General features: G+C 46.5%; 1 protein-coding gene across 1 annotated transcript in view; it reads right to left on the reverse strand.

Moving 5' to 3' along the window:
• LOC135383925 (uncharacterized) overlaps positions 1-12,815 on the reverse strand; it is a 104,354-nt gene that overhangs the window by 143 nt on the left and 91,396 nt on the right. The window lies entirely within an intron of this gene.

The raw sequence follows: 12,815 nt of genomic DNA on the forward strand, positions 1-12,815 counted from the left end.
GAAAAATGTGTGTTGACTTGATAATGAATCACACTACCCCCGAAGTTTCGTACTTTCGGAACACGAAATAAATATCGCTGTCATTGTTATCCACCTTCCGTAATGTTATATATTTCGTGGGAGGACCATGGACAGATTGATCTGCTGCGAACAACCCAGACGTGCACACACACAAAATGCGCCCAGCATATGTCAAGCTCTGCTAGCACCTCTATAGGTAAAATATGTTTTGGTCACCTCAATTTATCGTTTTCTTATATTGAAAGAACTGCATAGTAGACTTACACTGTGTACTAATACGTGCATGTTCAATATATATGTTCTTGCTCAGCTTGTTCGAAGTCTCATCCTCGTTGTTCGCAATGTAGATGCTGAATAGGAGGTTTGCCACATCACGCGGGCTGGCCTCCCATTGTGTTCGCAAGTTTCGTTTCTTCGTTTGGGGCAATGCTGTACTAGGTACCGAAACTTACTTAGCGGGATACCGCTACCCTTACTTTATTAGCCGTAGCGCAACATTAGCGTCCCACCAAATTCCAAAATGTAACAAAATGACCTGAACGCTACCAAATTAAAAAAAAACGCAGGTACTTTTCCGCGGACAGATAGGTAAACGAGCAATATTGCTTAATGTAGAAGCTCTGACAGGTAACCAGGAGGGTCCAGGTTCAAATCCTGGCGCTGGCACGTAAATTGTTTGTAGACTCTCCCGCTATTTTTCGACAACTTACCATCGGCATTCAGGTATATCGTTGACCAATGTACTCGTACCCATCAGTGGTGGGCTATTGAAACCCTTCATATTTTAATTTCTCCTCAGATTAATTCTCCAATTTATCCACCAAATAACCGAACAACCAGCGGTGTAGGTCAGTGCATAAAAGCCTCCGTGGTGGTAGCAAAAGTTGTGCTGAAGACAGGCAACTGGTGTGTTCGAATCGTGCCACTGGCGGCGCTCTGCGACATTTTCGTGGGGTTTTCTGGGAGACTTCCCAGAAGAGTGTCGAGTGCAGTTCCTCCTGTACTCAGAATCGGGTGTATGCTAACCCCCTGTCCCAAACTCCTTCCTGCTGTCATCGGTCCCGTCTGTTCACGCCTGTACGCCGCTCATGGGCACAGTTGCTTCGCGGCGTTGACACGGAATAAAAACAAAAACAACCAACATGCAGCACATAAAGCTCCCTACACGTCGCAGGCGCGGTAACTAATATGGTCGGGAAGATTAACATTAGGCTGATTTATAATTGGGTATACATGCGGACTGAGGCCACAAAGAAATGAGGGGTCGTCGTTGCCAAGAACGCAAGCAGCACTAAGTCCCCCATACGCAGTGATGACTCGTTAAAGGACACCCTGTACGCATAAATATCCTATTCCAAAACTGCGCACTATGTGCATTTACATCGTATTCTGCAACGCAAACACTTTTTGAGAATGTTACTCTACGCAGGAAGCAGCATCTGTACTGTCCCGCTCGCAGTTTGAAGTAGTTCTTGGTTCTGCTGCCACAGATTTTGCGTCCCGGGGATGGGTACCTCTCACCATTGCAGCCCAGTCGGTACGGTTATTACGGTACTCGTACGCCGGTGATTGGACGAAGAAATGTGAGAAGGGGACATTCCCGTAACATATTTCCTTCGACATTTGGGTACCCTGTAGGTGACGCGTGCCCCTGACGTTTTGCACTGCTTCGGAAGAAAGAAAAGGAACCTCCGAATTGGCAATTTTTGTAACGTTTGATTACAAACGGCGCAACGGATGAACCCCATTTCTTTTGCGTTATTTTCAAGGTGACGGGATCATTCATACCGTAAAGATATTTTTCCACTTCAGGGCCCCTTTAAAGGGCCTGTCGCATCCGTAAACGCGCGAACGAGACCGATAGGTAATGTTCGGTACTCCTTCTCAGTATACTTGGTTAGTCTCCCTTCCGAAGTCACCTTACATATTAAATTAACGAGTTTTAAACTGTTGCACTCCCTCCGCAGCAAAGGAAGCCCCCGCGAGAGTAACATTATGATGACGTAAGCCAGGTACACGAATAGGACCAAAGCGTAGACGATTGTCTCCGAGCTGGTCTGCTTCGCGTTCGCAGCGGAATATACCTAGTCCAAACCACTCGGTAAATAACTCGATTTTCGCTTACCAGAGGTAGTTCGGACGCGACCATGTTGCGTGCGGCATGTGTTACGCTCCTGTCTGTACGAACACGTCCGACGGTAACCCGGAAGTGACATTTCAAAACACACAGAGACACATTTCAAAACACACGGAGATGATCACACACTCTTCCCCGCTTTCCGCGACCTGCAATCGCCAAAGACCCTCCTGCAACTCCTTCATTGGACTTGTCCCAGTCAAAGGTGATTGACCATGCGCGAGCGATGATTTCTCCGAATTCGAGACAAGGAATTCCGGCATACACTCAACATCCGTCGTGCGTTGCATCAAATTCCACGGAAATTACTTCACTTATCCGCTCCAGATTTTCGGAGTTATTGTCGGAGATGAACTAAGAGTGAAACAGCATTGTAGCTCCCGAATCGTCCTGAACGAATGCGACAGTCCCGTTAACGCGTTCCCTCGGATCCGCAAGAACGCACTGTTCCTATGCGCTTGTAACAACCTGCATGCTTGTGAATATAAAGATAAAATAACGCCGGTTGTATTGCATCCCTGCGGAAGGAAGGGATGGGACGCCTCCCCTGCACTGTCCTTTACGGCACTTCATTACGGTATTACGGTATTCAAGCGCTGAGGTCTGGTGACAGACAATTTTTGACTCAGTTGCAAAATCCTCTGGTTGATACAGCACTGTTAAGAGAAATGTACAGCTCACTCAAACGAACGGCTAGTTGAAATCAGTCCGAAACACAGCAAGTGCTGGGAAAAAAACTGCCGCTATCTTGCACTCTTTTTCGTGATATTGGGATTATTTGTCGTTGATATGTCGTGGGGATCGTGGCTGACAGTTCCTGAGAATGTTCCGGAGTCTTACTTCTCGTCTATTTCGCAGAATTTTTCGTGTAACATTGTAAGCGATATGTCCACGTGTCATATAGGTAGCACATCTGTCATGTAATATACTTACGCTTAAGGAGCGTACAACTCCGCATGGTTACGCGTGAAAATGTAAGTGTTCGAAGAATAAATCGCTTTAAAATGAGCCAAGTTAGATAAGTCCGAAAGAAAAAAAAATGAAAACTCGGTTTGATCACGATACATTTTCACTCAGTTGCACCCAGTGGCGTCGTCAGACCTCCAAGGGCTCGAACACCCGCTCTCCCCCTCCCCGCCGATCCTGTGTGCGCCAATACACACATACTTCTGCATACAGCCAGATGAGAGATGAAAATCTAGAATATTTCAACGTTAAAAATGCTATGACATGTGGGCTACACCTACAGGAAAAATGTCTTGATGTTTACTTATTTATTTATTGTCGATACCCTACTTCAAATAGCCTGCGTCAAATACAATCTAGTATACCCTACATCAAATATAATGATGAAAGAAAAGACAAATACTTGGACAAAACGCCCATAATTTGACAGGCATCAGATCGCACTAACGTGAAAGAAAATCAGGTGCCCTATGTGGAAAAGCGTCACTGGAGCAATAAAGTAAAATGTCACAACGAGAGGCATTCCGTTGTTGAATACTTTAACGAGAAAAAATAAAGAAGCAGAGGTATGAAAACAGCATCGCTCAACCATACACGTATTATCAATTCGTTGCGAAAAGGAACGCGATTTATCGATGTAATCATCACTGGCGAGGCGGGTCAGACTATAATAAATGTCATCGAGTTATTGCTTTGCTTAATCGAGTTGTTTTGCTTTGATTTTCCAGTGTTGGCCATCCGAGCATTCTCAGTTACCTCAGAAACCCTCAGGTTTCGTCAGTCTCTTGATATTGTCTGAGGATATGTCAGAATTGTCTGTGTTTCTCCTTACGCTGCCTCTAGAGATCGCTACGTTCTACCGCGTGATCAGACCTAGTTGTGGCTCTTCTGAGGTTACCTAAAGAAATTCTGAGGTTCTGCCTGAGGACCTCATACCTGGCTATGGCTCGTTTGAGGTTGCCTCAATAAATTCTGATGTTCTAACTCAGGACACCAGACCTGGCCGTGGTTCTTCTAAGGTTATGCCTCCAAGACTTTAGGCCACGCTGTAGCTCCCCTGGGGTTACCTCAGCTCATCTTGAGGGTCAACATAGGACCTCACACCCGACTACTAGAGATCTTGATACGCGGACTGGGAACTTAAAGCACTACTCAGGTAAACCTGAAATCCCGAAGGATTTAAGACAGGTTCTTCATGGAAAATGAGGAATGTAATTTAACACAGCGTTCAGGATCCGAAATTGCTGTGGGGCAAGTGCAGAAGCGTTCAAGTTTAATGGTAAACTCGGACATGGTAGAGCCCATGCATATTAAATTGCATGCGAAGGTCCGTCAACAACCGAGTCATCTTATGAGATTACGTCTCAGTTATTGCTCCTACACTTGTGTAACAGCCCAAGGAATTTCTGTACGAGCGCTGCAGACACAAACATTTAGGGGGCCCTTTCCGATGCACAGGTCCGCGAGGTTTTTAGATTATAATTTTGTTTGGTGACTTTTAATTTAGTCGTATAGTAGGTTTATTAAATTGATTCCTATAATTAGCCCTACACCAAACCGAAACACCAAAACGTCATATAGAATTTATATGATGCCATCCACATAAACTATCAGGAACACATAAATCCAACGTCAAAAACATTCCGTTATAAACTAAATCTCTGCTAGCACACCGCACGCCCACAAGTCGTACGTCAACATAAACGTTAGACAGAAATTACAGTGACAGAATTGCTAACAAGGCACGCTAGGTGGTGATTAGAATTCACACGACTGAAACACCGAGGATGAAGCTGGAACTGCATGGGGCGCATTTCATCGCGTAAAACTGCCAGCTTATGGAACGCACCGGCGATTACACGCTGTCAAACCGAAGTACATGCGGTGAAAGGGGGAACTCGCTGAGAGATAAAAATCACACAGTGTTGCCAGTACATGTGCCTTATGCGCACACATGCAGTAAGAAACATATATTTATTTGCTGCAGGAAACATATTTGGATGTGGGGAAACAACAATTAGACAGCAAGAAGAAGGTTACAGGTTGAATTGCGCAGTTCAACGTGTAACCTTGTTCTTGCTTCCTAATTGTTTTCCCCACATCCTAATATGTTTCCTGTAGCAAATAAATATATGCTTCTTACTGCATGCGTGCGCATTAAGCACATGTACTGGCAACACGGTATGATTTTTATCTCTCTATCTCTCTCCACACATGGTTCAGGTAGATGCAGACACGCCGCCGCTGTCGCAGAACGCTTAGCAAGCAGATGTCGTTGCAGTTTCTTCCCACATGGCTGTTTTGAATACGTTTCTGTATTCGCTACGTCTAATAGTGAGTTTTAGTAGATCGTACGCAAAGGCGATAGCGTACTTAACGGATAGCGTTGACAGTTCTGAGCACTGCGCAAAGCTCTCTTTCTGTTATGGGCGCGCGCAGAACCTTCAACGCTATGCCTTTCGTACGCAAGGGCGATAGCGTACGATGTACTAAAACTCTCTAATATCTCAATAGCGAAGAGAGCTTTCGTCTACATCTCGTTAGCTTTAATTATGGCGAGCTTTTTGAGAGGCTGCCATGAGAACCATACAACACGCTGACACAGCTGCAAAATCAGAGCACAGCGGTTTCCATGGGTTGGGGAACCGGAAAGTGATACGCATGCCACGCTGCGATTGCCTCGTTGCCATCCGCGTGAAATATCAAGATCCTGCTGGCGCGCTAAGTTCACGCTGCAAACAGGTTCTCCGTGTGAAATTTTGCGCCAAGTGTACTACGGCGCGTTTCTCGCGCTGAGATACGCGCCATGCGGTTTCAGCTTTAGGGAACGACTCACTGTCCATGTGTGTCCGTTGTCGTAGTCCCCTTGTCGTGGAGTTTTAGTGATATCAAAACAGAAATCACATCATTCGTATTAAAAACACACTACATATTTTTGCATGACCAATCATCTGAAAATCCAATCAGCACAAATTTTATAGGACAAACGGTGTGTAGGAGAAACGGTAGAAGTTCACGCGTGAATTTCCATTAGGGGCTAAAATGGATAGATAAAATTGCAAGTGTTAAAAAACAATACAGGAGTCGTTGGACGTTTTCTGCTTCTATGAGTTTACATATCACGATGAAACGTTGTGCGCCTAGTCTTTAAAAGCCTGAACATACGATTTAGTTTGAAAAGCACAACGCGGGAATCATGCACGGTGGTTAGAAAAAAAGTGTGAAAACAGTAATAATAATTCGGGCTTTACGTCAGGAGACAACTTAAACAAAAAAAAAAAAAAAGAACGCACGGTGAGCAACATACTTTTTTCGTGGAGCAGAGGAAAGAGAAAGCTTGTGCAGGCCGCTTGAACTGCATTCCCCCTTACTCCCCACCTGGTCACCGTCTTTACAGCCATTCAGTAGCTCCGCTCAGGCGAAACATTCCTCCTTCTCCCTCTTTTCCTTCGTTCGTGAAGGCATGTACAGCTCGAAGCAGAGTTGACTGGATCGCTGCTTCGACCGGCGGAGCAAGAGGGGAGCCACCATGGCAGCCTTTAGCAGAAATAAAGGGAGAGGGCGCTTCGACATTTCCATTCCAGTCGGGTGGGGTATTCGCTGTGGTGTGCCGAACAGTGCCCAATCAAGCTGGCGTTATTAATGCTGCACCTGTTTGTGTTTTGGGCGATTGTGTCTGAGATCATGCGGATAATCGACGTCATGACACGCGCCTGGAAACAGGTTGGCGCACGGGCACGCGTCTCTTTCGGAAAATTTACTGTGCTCAGAACAGAGGATTCGAAGTGGCTTGAAATAATTAACGATGGCAATCGCGAAACCGTTGTAATGAGTTTTTAAATAATAATAAAATAATGCTTTCATGGTGTAGAATCTCGCGTTTCTCGGGAGTTTCTCGGAAGAACAGCCAATTAGTACACACAAATATTTGTGTGCATGCTGGCACACAGTGCAGGGAGTCACCGTGAAGGTTTTCTATTATTGGTGTAGTGAATGATGATCAGAGCTCTGCAAATTCACCATCACCTTTGTCATCACTTCAATTTTCGTCAGCAGAGGTTCGTCCCTACCACATTCCCCAAATTTACCTTTCCCACCTTTCGTAAATCGCATTTTGATTTTTTTTGCCCCACATCAATCCTTTTTCTGAAAATTTCCCTCATCTGGATCACTTCACCTTAATTTTAATTTCGGAAGGTTAGGAGAGGTGAGAGACGACTGGTTCGCACGTGCTAACCTGGCGCGCGCCTATCGGGATGTCATCGATTCTTCGCAATCCTTCAGACACGGTCGCCCAAAAAAAACGAGCGCTGCGTTGATAACGTCATCCTGACCGCGCACTCTTCGGCACGCCACAGCGAACACCCCTCCCACTCGAATGGAAATGTCAAAACCTCCTCGCCTTTTATTTCTGCTAGACGCCGCCAGGGTGGCTGCCCCGCTGGTCGAAGCGGCGTTCCAGTTAACTCTGCTTCGAGCTGTGCAGCCAATTCCCCCTTTTGTACGCGGTTCTTTGAATAACCTCTGCTTCAGTGGTGAGATCAATAACAGGACCGCTTTCGTATGGCCTGCGTGTATTTGCCTTCTCCTCTCTGCTGATTATTAATAAGATGTCAAATTCAAATTAGGAGCAGATTTACACGGAAAGTGAGTCACTCTATTTACGTGGCGACATGCTACACGAGCCGCAGGATAGGACTTCAGATATTTTCGACCACTTTGGGTTCTTTTGACGTGCGCCGGAAATCTCGGACACACGGTGGTGGAGGCAATGTTTACCTCCCCCACATTGCTACCGTCCTTAGCCGGTATCGAACCCACGATCTTGAACTCAGCAAGCCAACACGTTACCGACTAAGCTACCAATCACGTTTGTGCACGAGGGGTACTTGATGACAGTCGCATTGTTGTTCTGTCGACGATCTGAAGAATTTTTCAGAAGAGATAAATGTCGCGATAACCAGTGCTAGGCTATTTTCCGGAAGGATAGCAAGAAAACGCGGGAAGTTTTTCTCGATGTGCAACTTATCTTTTTGGACGGCACGTAAATGAAGATTCATGCGTATACATTTGGCCGTATGTATGTGTGTGTCTTGTTTCAGAGGCAAAATAGTTGAATACCTTACGAATGTTAACTGACACGTTAGAAGCACATGCGACACTGAATTTATATTTTTTGTGATATCGTGTTTTCATATTCCCTGCGACACATTTAAGATATATTGTATGTCTCGTGGTATGTACTGAGGAGGACGCCAATGTGGGCGATAAACGAAAGCGCATAGGAAAACCCTCAAGGCGAGAGGCGGAACTGTTACACACGCGGCATAAAGTGATAGTTTACATATATTGAACGGTGCGCTGTCGCTACTAAATTTATTATTTTCTACGTCTGTTTCTTTTCATTCTTCAACATACCTAAGGCTGTAGCTGACCAGGCAATTAAACAACAACTTTATTTTCGACCTTGGAGAGTGGGGAGTTTCATCGCCACAGGCGATACTCTACCCCATTGCTGGATGGAAGGGGGGGAATAAAATAACGAGCCCCTTCACAATAACGATCGAAGTCCGATGGTGTCCAGAAATGTCAGAAGAGCTTTGAGCGCAGAGCGTTGCTGGGCTGGATTGGGCCAGGGACCAAGCAATTTCGATAGGGAGAAAGGGCGAGAGTCCAGCTGACGAAGAGACTCGGAGAGTGTGGTTCGGGAAGGTTCGTAGTGAGGGCAACGAAGAAGAATATGCTCCAGATCCTCAAGAGCACCACAGTGGCAGCAGGTGGGAGAGTCAACTTGTCTCAAGCGGTAACGCCACTGAGCTGTAAAGGCCACATCGAGGCGCATTCGGTGGATTAATGCAGCATCTTGACGAGAGGTGTTTCGTGGCATGCGGAAAGCGAGCGTGGGATCAGCTCTGTTCACCATAGAGGGGGGAAGAATGTCGGTTGTCCGTTGGCGGGAAGCCAGGGGTGTCACTAGGCGTCGCAGAATTGAACGGCGGTCTCCTCTCAGCAGAACAATACGGGTCCGTTTCCGATACGAGAGTGCTGCTTCTGCGGCGCTGTCGGCCTGCTCGTTCCCCACGACACCACAATGGGCTGGAACCCACTGGAGAACTGGCCTGTGGCCTGTGGCGTAGATAGTGTGGTAAGCCATTAACACGTGTGTGACTAGGGGTGCGGATGGGCCTCGTATGCAGGAATTTTCAATTGCTTGAAGTGCAGATTTGGAGTCTGTGAAGACTGCCTATTCCCGGGGTGTAAAATCAGCGATGTGTTGTAGAAAGAAAAGGATGGCATAGAGTTCCGCAGCTGTGGAGGAGGTTGGATGTGAAAGGCGTCTTCCGTGCACGACGTGACCAGACAATTAGTGTTCAATGCAATGGTGTGATAAGTGTTTATCGTTATATTTTCTCGTTCAAAACGTATATGCGAAATATTATTGGCACGCATAGAGTTACTCAGCTTATTTAATGACTCTAGTTACTACAGGGATAAAAAATGCAATTTACTGTAATGAAGCTTTATAGTTCTTTCAACGCAAGGAGCAAATTACTTGCATAGATGCAGAGATTGCTCACTCAGACTATTTTGGCTTTATGTAGTTTCATTTTTTTCACGTCCATGTCCGTAATCAATATTCGGTATTTGATATATTATTTTCTATTATTTTTATGGTTATCATACCCAAGTGAATTTCAATTCTAGTTGCATACATCCAGTGCTTCTACTAGGGTACAGCGGAGCAAGACAAAGAAACCACAAAGAAAATGGGGAGGGCCATTGCGAAACTAATGACAAATTAACGTGTGTGAAAAAGTATTTAGAGCCTGATGACATCAATAGCAATAACACATCTTTCAACACAAAGTGGTAGACAAGCTCTCGATGGTGTGTGTTGAGTTCCACTCTGTGGAGTCCTCAAGCATTGAGGTAAGCGCAGGGCTTGACGTTCTTAGGTAATATCAAGACCCCCAACACTGAGGTAATTCCAGAAGCTCAAGCTCTGAGGCAACCTATGGACCCCAGATGCTCTATAGTACGTGAAGATTTCAGGCTGTGAGGTAACCTCAGCGATTATTTTCAATAAGGCTGTCATGACCAGTGACGACGCGTCACGAGATGTGAAGTAGTTTGGAAATCTCATAACTTCAAAACTATTGAGGGATGCTGGTTAGATGGTAGACACACTCTAAAAACGGTGACGCTTTAGTGACACATCAAATTGGTGCGACACGTTTGGGCGATGCCGAACTTGAATTTGAAAAGTGTCACAGAGCGAACTTCGTCCCTAGAGCACTGCACGGGCCGACTTTTCCGGGCCCGACCCGGCCCGGGCGCATCGAAAAATGGCCCGGCCCGACCCGGGCCCGGACCTTCATATTTTTATGCGGCCCGGCCCGGCCCGGTGACCCAGTGACTAGAGCCCGGCCCGGCCCGGCGTCTAAGCAAATAGAGCCCGGCCCGGCCCGGCCCGGTGACCCGGCGAGTAGATCCCGGCCTAGTATTTCCAGCCGCGACGTACGCGTTTCTGGCGATTATCAAACAAATTTATAAGTAAATTTATAAGGAGAGAAGACAAACATACAAGTGATGGCGGTTTAACACCGTAACCGCACAAGACCAAATTAAATCCAGAACGCACGGGGCGTTATCGTTACACTGTCAAGATTTTGCGGAGATAGAGCATGCTGTCGACAAACTGCTTCTCCCAGTCCCTATCCCTCTCACCAAGCTTTGCCAAAGTGATTGTGAAATATGTGAGGAGTGAGGAGCAATGTAAAGTGGCTTGGATAATGTTCTAGAGGGTCGAATCATATGCATAATGCAGTACCCTTTGCTTGTCTTTGCAAAATATGCACAGGAATGACGCAAGTGCATGATGATATGAACTAATGCATCTCCAATGTGTGGAATTAGCTGCGTGGCCCGGCCGGGCCTGACTCTCGGGAACATATTTGTCGGCCCGGGCCCGGCCCGGTTCGCGGTGGTGGCGTATTTTAACGGCCCGGGCCCGACCCGCGGTTCTGGCGTATTTTGTCGGCTCGGGCTCGGCCCGGCCCGGAGCACACAGCCAATAACAAGCCTAGCCCGGCCCGCGGGCCGGGTCGGGGGCCCGTGCCCGTGCAGTGCTCTATTCGTCCCTATACAGCCGCCGGAAACGTGCTTACGGTTGTCAGCAAAGTGGTTGAGGTGTCATAGCTGATTACTAAAGCATCTGAGGGCGTGTGACACTTGAGTTGTGACACTTGTCGCAGCTGCGGCCGTTGCCCGTGACACATAGTTTGACATTTTCGCTGTTTGAACCCTTCGGATCTCTATGTTTTATCATTCAACTACAAACAATGGGGAAGTCTTGGCCAGTTCAAGCGAGGAACTCGCACGAGGTTTCTCGGGTCCGGCTCTATCTGCTAAAAATGGCTTATTAATTCGCTTTCGAGGATACTCGGACGACTCAGACGTTGATATCACTTGAACGCCTCGAAGAACCTGTGTGTCTGATCCGTGCGAGTGTCTGTTATATATGAGATCATACCATTCGCATCTGTATGCCCGGCAGCATGGTGTATCATAGATGGGCACCCTCCAGTGAAGCACGGACGTATCGGTAAGTTCTTTGGGGTTTCTTTTCTTTTCAGAACGACGAACACAGTGATATCGTGGAAACAGAGGAAAGCTGGAAGATCAACTTGATCCAAGTGTGCCGCGTTCTCTCTGTATCTCTGCCGCGCTGGCGAACACGAGCACACTTTCGGAAACCACCTTGTTTCCCGAAAGCATTAGGAAATATTTAACTTTATGCATGTGAAATTGTTGTCAAGCTGACAATGATATCCACGCAGCCACACCACGTGTGCGACGCACATTATTCGGCGTCATAAACGTCCCCCACCGCTGTGCATATTCAAATATGTGCATCATAATTCTTTGACATACGAAATTGCAAGTTACAGCGACGGAGAAAAATTCCGAGCTTTTTGAGTAGCTCCCGAGAATGAAGTCTTTGCGGCCTATATTTTTTCTTACTTCATTGCGCCGTTTCTACCAATTACGTTCTGCATTTCGTTTGTATTCAGTTAAGTCAGGTTTAATGTGTCGTGATCTAAACTGACCAGTTATGCTCAGGACCTGCAGGAGGTTTCGGAATAACATGTGAGTCGCCAACGCAAACACAAATAAAACTCTTTTGCTGATTATTCAGTTACCATTCTTCCCTTCGGGACTTCCCTGTATTTCGAGATGCATTTCGAGCAAAAATCCACCATCTTAGAAGGGGTTCTACGGATTCATCCACCGATTACCTCGCAGTGTGTCTATTCTGAAATAAAATATTTTTCTTTTCATGTGACCCCTAGCATCTCAGAGTGTCTTCGACATACATCAGGTTTCAGTGTCAGCTGCGTGTTTCATACATCTTCGAAGTATGTAGAGCCACATTCTGAGGGGCCTTTTGCATGAAAGTTAAGTAGCTGTCTCACGCTCAGTCGGAGTTCCCCTGGTTCCCCTGTGTGCTCGTGGGCGCGCTCTCAATGCACTGGCAAGATTGTTGAGATTGGGATTGAGACAACCGAATCCATTTTTATGCAAATAGGCAATGTCGTGACCACGAGGGCAACGACACGATTGACGCTCTGGGGAATGTGCGTCATGGGCAGACTTCTAAGGAAACTGTGCCGACATATGTCTGAGAGCT

Source organism: Ornithodoros turicata, chromosome 1 (genome assembly GCF_037126465.1).
Source record: "Ornithodoros turicata isolate Travis chromosome 1, ASM3712646v1, whole genome shotgun sequence".
NCBI lineage: Eukaryota > Metazoa > Arthropoda > Arachnida > Ixodida > Argasidae > Ornithodoros > Ornithodoros turicata.